The 15,189-nt window shown below is 44.8% G+C and overlaps 1 protein-coding gene across 1 annotated transcript in view; it reads left to right on the top strand.

Annotated features, from left to right (window-relative positions):
- Window positions 1-14,604: 14,604 nt before the first annotated feature.
- Window positions 14,605-15,189, top strand: part of PCGF3 (polycomb group ring finger 3) — a 159,181-nt gene continuing 158,596 nt past the window's right edge. The window contains exon 1 of the mRNA XM_073591902.1: window positions 14,605-14,971. The gene's annotated coding sequence lies outside the window, so the exon portion shown is untranslated. The remainder of the gene's footprint in view (window positions 14,972-15,189) is intronic.

The raw sequence follows: 15,189 nt of genomic DNA, 5'->3' as shown, positions 1-15,189 counted from the left end.
TTTATGAACAAATTAAACAGGATTGGTCCCAGCACAGAACCCTGGGGGACCTCACTACCCGCCCCTGACCATTCCGAGTACTCCCCATTTATCACCACCCTCTGAACTCGGCCTTGTAGCTAGTTTTCTTTTTTTTTAATTGGGAAAAGCCAACTTTATTAGAATAAAAGTCATTTTACAAAGTAGTTACTTATGTGAAATAATAAACAGTACATTATAACAGTCATTTTGTGTGAGATTCTTTGTACATACATGTTAAGGTACAAGATTATGATGATGTATACATCCAGTACATAAGAGACTACATAGCATACTACTACCAATGTATTTCTAAATAAGATTTTCATAGTTTAGACCTCCATAGGGCAGTCACCATCTACTTTTATCTAAGTAGGTCTGTCGGCGAAGCATTAGGGTGTTTTAAGCACATGTTTCTCCATCCTCTAACCATCTATCCCACACCTTTGAGTACTTATGTGCGCAGTTTCTATGGCCATAGACTAACTTTTTGAATGGCAGTGCATCAGTAACATCCCTCTTCCATTGGCGTATGGAGGGAGGCTGAGCCTGCATCCGTACCTTGGCTATGCCCTTACGCGCCATAAACAGAGTTTCATTTAGGAAAGTTGCTTGGTATTTGTCAATTTCTACGTCTGGCAGGAGTCCCAAAAGACATCATTTGGGGTCCAATACCACTGGGGATCCCATATTATCATGTAAAAATTGGACAATCTGCTTCCAGTATGTCTGAATGTTTGGGCAGCTCCATATGAGATGGAAAAAGGTCCCTGGTGCTGCGTGGCACAAATGGCATGTCGAGTCATATGTACGGAGAAATTTTGCCTTGTTGAGAGGAGTCAAGTAGGCTTTGTGTATAATATATATTTGTGTCAGTCTGTCAGATAACTTGGGGGACGTTAATCTGGTCCCTTCCATTATTTCATCCCAGTCTCCCTCCCCTATGGGGCCTATGTCTTTTTCCCATTCTATTTTTGCCTTTTGTGCAGTGGCATTTGACCTATGGTTTGTAATCTTTAGGTATAAGGTCGATATAAGTTTTGAGGGTTCCTCTCCTAATATTACATCCAGGACTGGGGGAGAATCCGACACTACCTCGATATTTGGTATTTGTGTTTTTAATGCATGGCGAAGTTGCAAGTACTTAAAAGCCATCTGGTTAGGGAGTGTAAATTCTTCCTTAAGCACTTGAAACTGCTTGAGTCTGGAGTTAGATAGCACCTGATTGATGTATATTATGCCATGTGTAGCCCATACTGTCGCGTCTGAGAGGTATTCTAACTCCGGTAGGTGTTTGTTGAACCATAATGAGGTGTGGGTGTGAATTTTCCCAGTGTTTTGCTTTTTCACCTCGATTTCCCATATTCTTTGGTGATGGAGTAGCATTCCCATATTATACCTTGGGAGTTTTTTAGTAATTTGTTTCCCTCTAAGGATAGCTTGGAGCTGGGTAAATGCTGGGTGACCCGATTTGTTACATACTAGGGATCTATAGCGTTGCATTTCCACTTTGTTAAAGTGGTATATATGGGAGAGTTGAGCTGCCAAGTAGTAATCTTGTAGGTCAGGAAGGGACACTCCTCCCTTATCTGTGGGGTTCTTTAAAACATGCCAGGCCAATTTGTGTCTGCCATTCCCCCATACAAATGAGTTAAGAATGGCTTCCATTTGTTTAAAGACTTTTAAAGGGATATAGAGAGGAGCATGCCAAACCATATACAGTATTTTGGGTAACAAAATCATGTTTATTATATTTATACATCCCATCACCCCTAGTGGCAGCCTGGACCATGTCTGGGTTTTGGACTTTATCAAGTTAAATCGGGGTGTAACATTTAGGTGTGTGTAATCCGTCAAAGTTCTGGTGACCTCCACCCCCGGGTACTTAATTTTGGATACTCTGGATAGTGGAAGAGCTGGGTTTGTTTTGGGGGGGGGGGGGGGGGAAAGATATCCAGCGGGAGGATTTGAGATTTGTCCCAGTTGATATACAATCCCGAGTAGCTACCCATTTTCTCAATAATTTCAAGTGCGGCCTGTAGTGAAGGTCCTTGGTCTGCCAGATACAAAATAGTGTCATTAGCATATGGACCTATTTTGTCTACTGAATGTCCTTTTCTCAGTCCCTTTATATTAGTGTCTGCTTTGATGGCTATTGCCAGTGGCTCTGCTGCCAAGGCATATAGTAGGGGGGATAGGGGGCATTCCTGCTTTGTACCCCTTTCCAAAGGGAACTGCTCCGAGAGCCAGCCGTTAACAAATACCCTTGCTTTAGGTGTCTGGTAAAGAAGCTTAACCACTGCATTCACTGTGGACCAAAGCTATAGTTGTGTAAGCACTCCCACAGGTACGGCCATTCTACGGAATCAAAGGCTTTGGCAGTGTCGAGTGCTACCACCACCCTGGTTCCGGAATTGTCATGTTGAGCCTGTATGTTCATATATAATCTCCTAATGTTCATGGCAGTGTTTTTCCCTGGCATAAAGCCTGTTTGGTCAGGATGTATTAATGTAAGTATAACTGTGTTCAATCGATTGGCCAATATTTTAGCTAGTATCTTAATATCCACCTATAGGAGTGATATAGGCCTGTATGACTCAGGGTAATGGGGGTCCTTGCCCGGCTTGGGGAGTACAATTATTTGGGCCTCCTGCATGGATAAAGGGAGCGAATTTGTGTCAAATATAGATTGATAAAGATCCTTAAGTTTAGGTATGAGCGTTTCCGAATAAGTTGCCTCGAACTCCAGGGGTAGTTCGTCTAGTCCAGGAGCTTTGGACTTGGCCAGTTGGGCAATCACATCAGTAATATCCTGTGTAGTTATGGGTGCATCTAGTAATTTCACTTGTTCTGGTTTTAATCTAGGGAATTGAATAGTGTTTAGATACACCTGAAGTTCCGTTCGTGTATGTGTTGCACGGGATTTATATAGGTTTTTATAGAATTGCAAAAACTGGGATGCTACTTGAAAGGGGTCTGTAATGTTATTTCCCTCAGCGTCTTTTAGGGAGACTACTACCGGGGGTCTATCGTCCATGTGGGCTAGATAGGCTAACCGCCTGCCAGCCCTCTCCCCCTGCTCATAAACTCTTTGCTTACAAAAAAAATATAGTTTGCTTGGCTTTTTCAGTGCATAATTGTGTTACCATGTGGAACTGTAGTTTTACCCTGTCTAGGTTTTCAGGGGTGGGATTGGAGTTATAAATTGTTTCCAGCTCTTGTAGCTTATCAGTTGTTAGTTGTAGTGTTAGATTGGAGGCCTGTTTCAGTCTGTTTATTCTGGTGGTGAGAATCCATCGGGCCCGTTCCTTAAATTGATCCCAGAATGTGCTGAGGGAGGGTGGGATTCTAGGTCTATCCAGGAAGTATTTAATCTCTCTTTAAATGGAGTCATGGTCTGTAAGGGCTGACAACCAGTGGGGGTTCAGTCTCCATGTACGTACGGGGGGGGGGATTCCCCAGAGATACTGTCACCCAGCAAGGATAATTATCTGACAACGACCTTGGTGCAATCCCTGACCCCGTGACTTTAGGCAGTAGAACCTGGGACACCAGTACAATGTCTATTCTACACATGGTATTATGGCTTGTGGAATGGCATGTGTAGGATCTGGTTGTAGGGTTGTTGTGCCTCCACACATCCACCAGGTCAAACTCTGTCATGGTGCGAGATAGTCTGGTCTGCACGGGTGCACCCAGTGGATCCCCTATTTGTGTCGGTCGGTTTAGATATGGAGACATTGTCCTGTTAAAGTCTCCCATCCAAATTGCTGGTATTGTCGGGTGTTGCGCTATAAACGCTAAGCCCTCTGTAACTACATCAGATTTATATGAGGGGGGGGGTGTAGCTGGCTATGATTAGCAAGGGGTTCCTCCAACTAGAGCATGTATGAAAATATATCTACCCTGCCGGTCAGTCTCCAGAGTAATCAATTCAAACGAGGTGGATTTAGCCACTAACACCATGACCCCCCTAGAAAAGTTTGTATGGGTGCTGTGATATGCCCATCCCACCCAAGGGCGCCTCAGTGCTGCCTGCAAATGCCCAGTGACATACGTCTCCACCAGTGCAAAAATACCTGCCTTTTGTCTAAGAAATGTTAGTATAGCTGTTCGTTTAATTTTATCTCGCATACGTCGCACATTCCAGGTCATAAACTTAATATCCGTCCCGTTGGTCATGGCCTACTGGGGGTACATATACCGGCAGGGTAGCGTCTCCTATTAACATACAGTGCATATTCATTTTAAGAACATCACTACATTTCACACTATAACCATACATTTCCGGGCTCTTTTTCCAACACAATAACTTGCGCACAACGGTGCAACATTTCCCAATGTTCTGATCTGCTGATCTGGCATTTTCCTTCCCTCCCAGCTTTTCACCTCCCCAACTTGGTGAAAGCATACTGTTCCCATGAACTAGTGTTCGGATTTTCTTCCAGCCTTCCAAACTGACTGGAGGTGTTCTACTTAAACCAGCAACCTTTACATGAATTAGCGTCCAGCCATCAACATTGGCTGGAGGTGCAGTACTTAGGGTGTTACGAGATGGAAAGTTCAATATAAAAAAGAAAAGAAAAAAACAGGGGCTGCATACAAAACGGAGGCGATTATTCACTGCGTGAAGAATGGGTAGGGTACAAGGGTTGTCCTATGTGTCTCTTGCTCTTTCTGAGTGAGACTCTCGCTGCAAGGATATACAGTCATCCTGGTGTGCTAGAGATTTGGGGCCACAGCCCTATAATATCTACACATATGTGCTGTGGGGGCAGAACTGTACACAGGGTGATACTCCCTGTAGTCCAAGTATCTGCAAGTCCAAAACCGTATACCCAGGAGTATCAGCAAATTGATGGTCGTCCCCCCCCCAGAGATGGAGTAAGAGGTACGGACCCCCTAACCTCAAGAGGGGGAGTCTCCAGTCTCACATTCAGTAATGCGTGGGTTGTAATAATGAAGGGGGGGAAGGGGCAAAAACAGAGGGAGGGGAAGGCCTTCGATCTTTCGTGTGAAAAAATATAAATGATGAGGTGAAATTACCCCCCCACACAGCAAAGGGGACATTTAGAAGAAAAATGGGGCCTGTCATCTTCAGCCAAAGGCAACAGTACTCTCAGTGTCTGGCCGTGTGCCCGATCATCCATCCGGGCGTCCGCGCTGGTCCAACCAGTGTGCTGCTGCCTTCGGGTCTTCAAAAAATAGGGTCCTTACCATCCTCCTCCACTCTCAGTCTGGCTGGGAACAACATAGCATATTTAAGGTGTGCCACCCTTGACATCTTGGAACTGTGCACGCTTTCTTTGGACTTCATTAGAGAAGTCAGGGAACACCGCAACATGGCTGTTGCCCAGGGTGATGTTACCTTTCTCTCTGGTCAGCCGCAGGATTTTATCTCTATCTTTAAAGTTGAGGAACTTGGCAATGAAGGTCCTGGGGGGGCTCCCACTGGTGGAGGTTTAGCTGGGATGCGATGCGCCTGCTCCACTGTGAACATGACTGAAAAGGCTTCCCTTCCAAACTGTTGGATCAGAAGGGATTCCAAATATTCAGCAGGGTTGGTACCTTCAGCCTTTTCAGGTAACCCGATGAATCGGAGGTTGCATCGTCTCAAACGATTCTCCATATCATCTTGGTGAGCGTGGAGATGGTGGATCTGGCAATGCAGGTCCTCCGTGGTGTGGCTCAGGGGATGCAGAATATCTTCTGCTGCTCCGATGCGCGTCTCGGCCTCGTTTACCCTATCTTTTACCTTAGATAAGTCCTGACGCAGCAGGGAAATATCAATCTTGACCTCATTTATTTTGGCGGTGAGCGTCCCCTGCAGCGCCTCAATGGCATCCAAGACCTTAGCTGTATCTGCACTTTGATGGTCCGTCGCCGAGCACGTACCATCGCCATCTTTGCTCTGCTGGTCCTGATCTTGATGGCGGTATTTTGCCAGCTTATCCACCGCCTCGGAGGCCCTTTTCAGAGGAGACATGCCTCCCTGCTACTCCAGATTGTGAATCACCAGGCCCTCCCCAGGTGGAGCAAGATGGCCGCTGTTCCGGAGGTTAGGCTGAAGTCGCACTCCGCTTCCAAGATGGTCGCAGGCTGTGGGTATGTCTGGGCCGCAGGTATAGCTAGTCTGGAGGCCCTCTAGGATAGAGCGGAGCGTATCCCAGCCAGGAGAGCCAGGAGAACACACTGTGGCCTCCGCCGGGTGTAGCAAGATGGCCACCGCTCCGGGAGATAGGCAGAAGCCGCGGCCTATCCTGGAGGTAACTGAGCGCTTGGGTGCACAGCTATCAGGGCCTTAGGCAGTCCGGAGTTGGTTCCAGAGGATGGGCCAGGGCCAGGTCGTTGGGGAGGCCCGAAAAACCTGTCCAGGCCGCCGCCGGGTGCAGCAAGATGGCCGCAGCTCCGAAGGCTAGGCCGAAGCCGCGGCCTTTCATAGGGATAGTACCGGCCGTTCCGATGAGGCAGCAGGCTCCAAAAGCAGCGGAGAAGGTGTTTTTTTATCCCCAGGCGTGGTGTAAGGTGTCGGATGGGCAGGATGAAAGCAGGATGCTATTATCGGAGTATAGGTCAGCGGAGCACTCACAACCTGCGACCTACTCCATTGCTCTCCAGGCCATGCCCCCTTGTAGCCAGTTTTCAATCCATGTACTCACCCTATGGTCCATGCCAACGGACCTTATTTTGTACAGTAAACATTTATGGGGAACTGTGTCAAATGCTTTTGCAAAATCCAGATCTACGGGCCTTCCTTTATCTAGATGGCAACTCACCTCCTCATAGAAGGTTAATAGATTGGTTTGGCAAGAACGATTCTTTATGAATCCATGGTGATTACTGCTAATGATACCGTTCTCATTACTAAAATCTTGTATATAGTCCCTTATCATCCCCTTGAAGAGTTTACATACTATTGATGTTAGGCTAACTGGTCTGTAATTCCCAGGGATGTATTTTGGGCCCTTTTTAAATATTGGTGCTACATTGACTTTTCTCCAATCACCTTGTACCATTCCAGTCAGTAGACTGTCAGTAAAAATTAGGAACAATGGTCTGGAATTACTTGACTGAGTTCCCTAAGTACTCTCGGGTGCAAGCCATCTGGTCCAGGTGATTTATTAGTGTTAAGTTTCCCAAGTCTAATTTTAATTCTGTCCTCTGTTAACCATGCAGGTGCTTCCTGTGTTGTGTCATGAGCATGAACACTGCAGTTTTGTTTACTGAAGCCCCCTGATTCCCTCGTGAAGACTGAGGAGAAGAATAAATTCAATACCTTCGCCATCTCCCCATCCTTTGTACCCAGATGTCCTTCCTCATTCTTTATGGGGCCAATATGGTCTGTCCTCCCTTTTTTACTGTTTACACACTTAAAGAATTTCCTGGGATTTTCTATCTTAGCCTTCCTTATTGCACCCTTTCATTTCTTGTTGCATTCTTTATAAAGTCTGAATGCTGATGATGATCCCTCAACCTCGTATTTTTTTAACGCCTTTTCCTTTGCTTTTATATGCATTTTTACATTGGTGTTAAGCCATCCATGACTTTTGTTCACTCTTTTAAATCTATTACCCAATGGGATGCATTGGCTAATGCCCTTATTTAATATGCTCTTAAAGCAAACCCATCTCTCTTCCGTGTTCTTTGTTGCTAAGATTTTATCCCAATTTATGCCTTCTAGCAAGGTTCGTAGTTCAGGGAAGTTGGCTCTTTTGAAATTCAGTGTCTTTGTATTATGTTTCCTATTTGTGTGATTTATACTGAAGCCAATTGACCTGTGATCGCTGTTACCTAAATTGCCCCGTATTTCCACATCCGTGGACAGGTCTGTATTGTTGGTAATCAGTAGATCCAGTAACGCTTTATTTCTAGTTAGTGCGCCTACCATCTGACCCATAAAATTGTCCTGCAAGACATTTAGGAACTGGCGAGCATGGTTCCCTCCGCCCAGTCTGTCTGGATAATTAAAATCCCCTATTATGATAACACTTCCCATCCTTGCTGCTAATCCAAATTGTGATAGGAGATCTGTCTCCCCTTCCTCCCTCAGGTTAGGGGGCCTAAAGCATACTCCCAGTATTATTTCCCCCTTAGCTTCATCCCTTTGGAGCTCTACCCATAAGGATTCCACCTGGTCCCTAGCTCCCTTAGTGATGTTATCTCTCACATTCACTTGTACATTATAGTTACATAGTTACATAGTTAGTCAGGTTGAAAAAAGACACAAGTCCATCCAGTCCAACCACAAAAAAAAAAAAAAAAACGTACAATCCAATATACCCAATACTATACCCACAGTTGATCCAGAGGAAGGCAAAAAACCCCAGCAGAGCATGCTCCAATTTGCTACAGCAGGGGAAAAAATTCCTTCCTGATCCCAGAGAGGCAATCGGATTTTCCCTGGATCAACTTTACCTATAAATGTCAGTACCCAGTTATATTATGTACATTTAGGAAAGTATCCAGGCCTTTCTTAAAGCAATCTACTGAGCTGGCCAGAACCACCTCTGGAGGGAGTCTATTATGATACATAGGCATACCCCTCCCCCTTTTTAACCCTCTCTATCCTTGCGATAAAAGGTATACCCTTGAATGATTGCCAGCCAATCATGAGAGCTGTTGAACCAGGTCTCTGAAATTCCCACAAAATCCAAATCCTCCTCGTACAACAATATCTCTAGTTCACCCATCTTGTCCGCCAGGCTCCTGGCATTGGTGATCATGCCACGTAGTTTAGACCGGTCGCATATTATCCTCTTATTGGGTGTTCCGAGATTGCAACTAGGACTTGCTACTATATTTACCTTGGGTTTATGTGCTTTGGTCAACCTATCACTAATACCCCCAATTCTACCTCTGGACCCTCCCCCCCTCATTGCCTAGTTTAAAAACCCCTCTAACTTTTTGGCCATCTTCATTTCTAGCTGATCTGCACCCTCCTCATTTAAGTGCAGTCCATCCCTTCTATAGTACTGGTTATCGACTGAGAGGTCGGCCCAGTCCTCCAGGAACCCAAACCCTGAACACTGAACAGGCCAGATTAATTAACACAGCTCCACTGATTACAGTGAGCAACACTAAACTTGGCTAACAGCAAAACAGCAGCTCCACTAGATACAGAGAGCCAAAACCAAAATCTACACAAACCTAGCACCCATCTAGGAGGATGCTACACGTGCATATCGCATGCTTAGCCTTGCATTTACACCTGAGCGCATTCCTGGTGATTTCAAATTGTTTTTTTCAGGCATATTTCAGGCATTTTTACAATGCCTCAAGCTTCTGGAGTTTGTTTCCTAGGCTGGGCAAGGGTAGCAGAACATCTCTATAGGAGCCCCGTAGACTGTAGGGCAAGAAAGCATAAAAGTGTGACCAGGGACAATTTGAATACGTTAGAATCCCTGGATCCCTGAATTTGGTGTAGTTGTGTGTCGTAAGGTGTAGGGAAATGAGCAGAAAAATGCACAAGTGTGAAAGAGGGCTTATATGCACTCCCATTGAAGTCCAGAGGCCAAAACACTTAAACATGCTCAAAAGAAAAAAAAGAACTCATGTTCTTTTTGTAGAGTAGGCTGTAGATTGTAGGACGCCTGAGCATACAAGTGTGACTAAGGACAATTAGAATGAATGGGATTTTGTGTATTCAGGCAATGTAAGGCCTCTTGCGCACTGCAGCTTGAAAAAGCTCAGTACAGGGTTTTTTTTTTTTTTTACTGAGCTAAAATACAGCCCATTAATTGTAATGTGCCTATGCACACAGGTGCGTAAACAAGCGCCATGCATACTTCAGTAACAAAAAAAATAGAAAAATTGACATTTATAGTCAGTATTTTATGCCTCATGCAGGCAAATGCGCAGGAGTGCACGCAAATGGCCATTTGCATATTGTGCAGAATGAGAACGCAAGAATAAATTTGTGCGAAAATGCGTGAGTGCATGTGAAAATTCGCAAACGCATATACGCGAAAATGCACGTAAATATGTGCAAATATGTGAAAAAAATGCCTGAAATTACGTCTGAAAAATTAGATGCTCAAACAGGAGTATCATGTGCAAGAGTCCTTACGTGCAGGGAAATGAGCAGAAAAATTTATAAGTGTGAATGGGGGCTTACATGCACTCCCATTGAAGTCTAAAGACCAAAAACTCCTACATATGCTCAAAAGAAAAGAAAAAAAAAGCTCATGTACTTTTTGTAGAGTAGGCCGTAGAGCGACTGAGCATACAAGTGTGACCAGTGACAATTAGGATGAATGGGATCCTGGGTAGTCAGGCACCGTAAAGGGCTAGGGAAATGAGCATAAAAATTCTCAAGTGTGAATGGGGGCTTACATGCACTCCCATTGAAGTCTAAAGGCCAAAAAACATAGATATACTCAAAAGAAAAAAAACACTACTTTTTGTAGAGTAGGCCATAGACTATATTATTATATTATTATTACTATTATTATTATTATTATACACGATTTATATAGCGCCAACAGTTTATGCAGCGCTTTACAATGTAGAGGGGGGACAGCACAATTACAGTAAAGTTCAATACAAAAGGGACAGGAGGGCCCTGCTCACAAAGCTTACATTCTAAAGGGAGGGGGGAGGTGGTACAAAAGGTAATAGATGCGGGGAATGATTTGATGGGGGTGGCTCGGGGACAGTTGTTAGGTGGGTGTGGGATAGGCTTCCCTGAATAAGTGAGTTTTCAGGGATCTCCTAAAGATGGACAGGTTAGGGGCTGATCGGATATACCGGGGCAGGGAGTTCCAGAGGTTGGGAGAGGCTCTGAAGAAGTCCTGAAGGCGAGCATGAAAGGAGGTAACAAGGGAGCTAGAGAGCAGGAGGTCCTGGGAGGAGCAGAGGGGACGATTAAGGCGATATCTGCAGATGATGTTGGTGATGTAGATGGGGGCTATGTTGTGGATGGCCTTGTATGTTGTGATTAGCATTTTGAATTTTGTATGGTGGGGTAGGGTAAGCCAGTGAAGGTATTGGCAGAGAGGGGCAGCAGTCACGGATCGGTTAGTGAGGTGTATTAGTCTAGCAGCAGCATTCATAATAGACTGAAGGGGGGATAGCCTATGTAAGGGTAGGCCATTAAGGGGAGAGTTGCAGTAGTCAAGGCAGGAAATAATCAAGGAGTGAATAAGTTGCTTTGTGCTGTCATTAGTCAGGAAGGGTTGAATTCTGGAGATGTTGCGGAGGTTAAGGCGGCAGGATTTAGCCAGTGATTGGATGTGGGGGCTGAAGGAGAGGTCAGAGTCAAGGATTATACCCAGCACCCTGGCATGTGTGGAGGGACCAATGGTTGTGCTGTTGATCTTCATGGTAAAGTCATGGGGGGGGGGGACCGGGAAGGAGAAAATATAACAAGCTCAGTTTTAGAAAGATTGAGTTTGAGAAAGTGGTGTGAAATCAATACCGATATGTCATTAAGTAAGTTTGAGATCCGTGAGGAGATCGAGGGGGTGAGTTGAGGAGTGGAGAGATAGATCTGGGTTTCATTGGCGTAGAGGTGGTATTGGAAGCCATGGGAGGTTATCAACTGGCCCAGGGAAGAGCGAGAATAGGAGGGGCCCAAGCACGGAGCCTTGGGGTACCCCAACAGAGAGAGGAAGAGGGGCGGAGGAGATGGAGTTGTAAGTGACACTGAAAGTGCGCTGAGATAGGTAGGAGGAGAACGAGGATAAAGCAGAATCACAGATACTATATGACGGCTGAGCATACAAGTGTGACCAGGGACAATTAGAATGAATGGGATTCTGTGTAGTCAAGCAATGTAAGGATGAATGAAATGAGCAGAGAAATTTGCAAGTGTGAATAGAGTGCATGCACTCCCATTGAGTGCACATGCACTCCCATTGAAGTCTAAAGGCCAAAACCACCTAAATATGCTCAAAAGAAAAGGAAAAAAAATGCTCATGTCCTTTTTGTAGAGTAGGCTGTAGACTGTAGGGCGACTGAGCATACAAGTGTGACCAAGGACAATTAGAATGAAAGGGATTCTGTGTAGTCAGGCAATGTAAGGGGTATGAAAAATGAGCAGAAAAAGTCTCAAGTGTGAATGGGGGTTTACATGCACTCCCATTGACGTCTATGGGAATAAAAACACCTAAATATGCTAAAAAAAAACAAAAAACGTATGTACTTTTAGTAGAGTAGGCCATAGACTGTAGGACGACTGAGCATACAAGTGTGACCAGGGACAATAAGAATGAAAGTGGTTTTGTGTAGTCAGGCATCATTGTAAGGTTTAGGGAAATGAGCAGAAAAATTTGCAAGCGTGAATGGGGCTTACATGCACTCCCGCTGACCTCTATGGGACCAAAAACACCTAAATATGCTAAAAAATTATAAAAAAAAACCTCATATTTTTTTTTTAGTAGAGTAGGCCTTAGCCTGTAGGGTGACTGAGCATACAAGTGTGACCAAGGACAATCAGAATGAATGGGTTTCTGTGTAGTCAGGCAATGTAAGGGGTAGGGAAATGAGCAGAAAAAGTCTCAAGTGTGAATGGGGGCTTACATGCACTCCTATTGAAGTCTAAAGACCAAAAAACACCTAAATATGCTAAAAAAAACCCAAAAAAAACTCATGTACTAGACTTGTGCACAACGGAAAATTTAGTTTAGTTTTGTTTTCATCCGGAAAATACATAATTTCGTTCTGTCATATCCGTTATGTTATGTTAATTCGTTTTCGGATAATTCGTTATTTCTGTAGCGTGCCGATATTCCTTATACTGAATCGATTAGTTTAGTATGAATATCAATTCGATTCGATATTTATGTATGTAAATATATTCGTGATAATGATTCGTAGTTTGGAAAGTCGTTTGTTTATCGATTATTATTATTGAATCTATTAACACACACAATGACAGTGGGGGAGATTTACTAAAACTGGTGCACTAGGAATCTGGAGCAGCTGGCAATTGTAGCCAATCAGCCTCTAACTTCAGCTTGTTCAATTAAGCTTTGGCAATAAAACCGGGAAGCTGATTGAGTTGCACCAGATTTTGCACTCTCCAGCTTTAGTAAATAACTCCCAATATCTCTTCTCCTCTGCTCAAATACAATACAATACAAAACCCTTCTCACTCAGTTCTCAGGAATGCACTTTGCCAGTAATCCAACCTCCAGCACAAAGTTAATCAGCTGATTGGACTGTAAGATTTACTCTGAGTTGACCTTTTGTTTCATTAGACCTTAAGGCCCCATTCACACCTGAGCGTATAGGTTTTGAGCGTTTTTCAGGCATTTTGTTGCACGTATTTGCATGTTTCCATGCAGCGTTTTCTGGTGTTTTTGAGCTTTGGCGTTTTTTTTTATTAGCCAATAAGAAAAATGATCATCTGTTTCATCATTTGTTGCTATGTTTTCATCTGCTTCCTGGGTGAACATGCTCCAAAAACTCCCAAATCTGCCCGATTTGAACAACAAAAAAGGGTCCAGCACTTGTTTGAGCTTCAGGCGACTGGAGTGGAGATGTGAACCATCTCCATAGAGAATAATCAATTTTTTCACCTCAAACTTTTTGTCGCTTCAGGCTTCAAGCTACAAAATGCTCAGGTGTGAATGGGGCCTTAACGAATCATGTTGAATTCATTTGTTATATCCGCTATAATTTCTTTTGTATTAGTTGAAATTTGTTATTTTTTTCTTCGGACATTCGGATGCATCCGAATGTCCGAAAGATGCAAAATTCAGGCGAATTTTGTTTCGCTACGAAATGAATTGCACATGTCTATCGTGTACTTTTTGTAGAGTAGGCCTTAGACTGTAGGGTGACTGAGCATACAAGTGTCACCAGGGACAATTAGAATGAATGGGATTCTGTGTAGTCAGGCAATGTAAGGGGTTGGGAAATGAACAGAAAAAGTCTCAAGTGTGAATGGGGGCTTACATGCACTCCCATTGACGTCTAAAGACCAAAAACTCCTAAATATGCTCAAAGGAAAAAAAAAAAAGCTCATGTACTTTTTTCGAACATAGGGCATTGAGTGACTGAGCACACTAGTGTGACCAGGGACAATTAAAAGAACAGGATTCTGCATGTTGGGCATAGTCAGGTGTGGGAAATAGAGCTTGGGCGTCTTCTGAACTCATCTCCGACCCAAACTTGGGCCCCAATGAACTGCGGCCCGGGTCATTCCTTGCCTGCAGCTCGTCGGAGTACAAGAGTGTGAGTTTGGGTTAGAAATGAGTTCGGAAGACGCCCAAGCTCGTCTCTAGTAGGGAAAAAAAGCTAAAAAAAACGTTCAAGTGTGAATGGGGGGGCTCAGTGCTGGCGGTGAGGAAGTGACCTACAATGCAATGAGCCTGCGTTCACCTCAAACCTACAATCACAGGTAAGAGAGTCTTTTTTTTTTTTTTAATTTAAATCCCCCAGCACATGGTTGGATGTTTGTGGTGACTTGTGAGCACTCCCCCCCCCCCCTGTGTTCACCCAGCTGACAGTAGATGTGAGTTTTTTTTCCTTGTGTCCCATGTGTGTAGTCCCTCAGGATCACTTGTAGCCTTTTACCTCAGGAGGCTGCCTGCCTGCAATAGAGGAGAACAAGCCCAGCTTTCCCCCCTCCCCGCTGTCCTCCCCCCTCCTGCGGGGCGCAGGCGCAGCTCTCACATTCGGCTCTGCTCGGCACGGCTCGGCTATTTCCGCCTCTTTGTTTTAAACTCCTGCCGGAATTTTTTTTTCCTCTTCATTTCCAATCTTGTTTTTTTAACTAAGGGGGGACCAGTCGGGAGCACGAGTGAGCCCCGTGTGCCCCCCACACACATCCGTCCTTTTCCTTGGCTTTGGCAGCTGCACAGCTCTGCACACAGCGAGGCTTCTCCCCTTGCCCTGTGTGTGTGTGTGTGTCTGTGCTCTGCCCGGTGGAGAAACCCCCCTCCAGCAAAGCAAGCGGCGGCTTCATCTCCACAGACACCCGGCAACTACAGCGGCACCATTGCAGCAGGTCAGTGTGTGATTAGATATCCCCACCACCCCTGCAAAGTGAGGGGGACCTGGGCTCCCATAGAGAGCAGTAGTCAGGATTGTGACTCCCCTCCCCACCTTATCAGCCCTCCCTTTTTTCCTCATCTAGCACATCTCTTGTGTTTAAAGCCCCACACTACATACAACAGTATATACAATACATGTGTGTGCAACCATGCTACAGCCCCCCAGTCATGT

The sequence above is a fragment of the Aquarana catesbeiana genome, linkage group LG01 (assembly GCF_042186555.1).
Source record: "Aquarana catesbeiana isolate 2022-GZ linkage group LG01, ASM4218655v1, whole genome shotgun sequence".
Taxonomy (NCBI): domain Eukaryota; kingdom Metazoa; phylum Chordata; class Amphibia; order Anura; family Ranidae; genus Aquarana; species Aquarana catesbeiana.
This window is presented reverse-complemented; position numbering and strand designations above follow the sequence as displayed.